The sequence below is a fragment of the Gavialis gangeticus genome, unplaced genomic scaffold (assembly GCF_001723915.1).
Source record: "Gavialis gangeticus isolate Ggan-Ray unplaced genomic scaffold, GavGan_comp1, whole genome shotgun sequence".
Classification (NCBI taxonomy): Eukaryota; Metazoa; Chordata; order Crocodylia; family Gavialidae; genus Gavialis; species Gavialis gangeticus.
The window spans coordinates 22,212,092-22,213,297 of NW_017729032.1; the positions used below are offsets into that span (position 1 = coordinate 22,212,092).

At 48.8% G+C, this 1,206-nt stretch overlaps 1 protein-coding gene across 2 annotated transcripts in view; it reads left to right on the forward strand.

Annotated features, from left to right (window-relative positions):
- CEP57 (centrosomal protein 57) overlaps positions 1 to 1,206 on the forward strand; it is a 54,020-nt gene that overhangs the window by 45,161 nt on the left and 7,653 nt on the right. The gene's annotated exons all lie outside the window — the stretch shown is intronic.

Below are 1,206 nucleotides of genomic sequence, written 5' to 3' on the forward strand. Positions count from 1 at the left end.
CCCCCCCTCCCCCCCGCTCTATGTGCAGCCACTGCCACCCTCTCCCTCACTCTCAGTCAAAACAGTAAAATCAAATATATGTGGTGGTTTCTTTTACCCCCAGTTGTTTCAAATGTTTGAGTTAACAGGTGTTAATGAAAATAAACTTTTATTTTATATTTATATATGTATATTTATAGATGGCTCTATTTTTATTTAATGTAAATAAAATAAATGTAAATTTTAACACATGCAAAAAACACACACACACACACAAATATGAACTAGACTTAAAATCATGTGCGCACACACATACACACCTACTGTTTTTTAATTATGTATACATTTTTTTTTTAACCGACTACAGTATTTCACAGAGTATAGGTTGACCTTGGTTTGAAAGTTAGGATTTTCATAGGCATGGTTTCCAAGTTGGGGCCAAGCTTGGCACTCAGTTGGTGCAGCCCCATCCCCTGCAAGTGGTGGTGCCTGGGCTGCGGCAGCTAAGCCCAGCCCCAGCCCCAGCCCCTGTGAGTGGCACTTCCCCAACCGAGTGCCGATCTCAGCCCTGACCCCATCCCCTGTGAGCAGTGCTGGGCTCCGTGTTTGGCTGGGGATGTGCTGCTTGCAGGGTTTGGGGATGGGACCAGGCTGTGCTGGTGCGGACCCATCCCCTGCAAGTGGCATGGGCTAACGGGATGGGGCCGTGACCAAGCCTGGCCCCATCTATTACGAGCAGCGCTGCCAAGTCCCACACTGCTCACAGGGGATGGGGCCAGGCTCAGTGCTGGTCTGGCACGGTCTCATTCCCTGCAAGCAGCGCTGGGCTCAGTGCTTGGCTGGTGTGGCCCCATCCCCTGCGAGCGGTGCTGGCTGGGCTGTGCCAGTTGAGCACCAAGCCTGGCACCACTCAGTGGAGAAGGAGGTATAGTGTATAAGTCAAAGTTGCATTTTTCAGAGGCTAAAATTGGACTTCAAAACCTGACTTGCACACTGTGAAATAGCATAAATAAAAATCAGGTCTCCGCAATCAAGTTTGGATTCTGTCCAATTTGCTAGTTCTGTAGTTGCCTGGTGTCTTCCAGAGCAAGTAGAATGGGACATCACTTTAATGCAAAAAAACAAAAGGGAGGGCATTCAGCTCTTTTAGGACTCTTCATATTGTTCAAGAAGGGCAGCCAACCCATTTTTACTCCCTGTTGTAGATCACCCCCCCCCCCCCCCCCC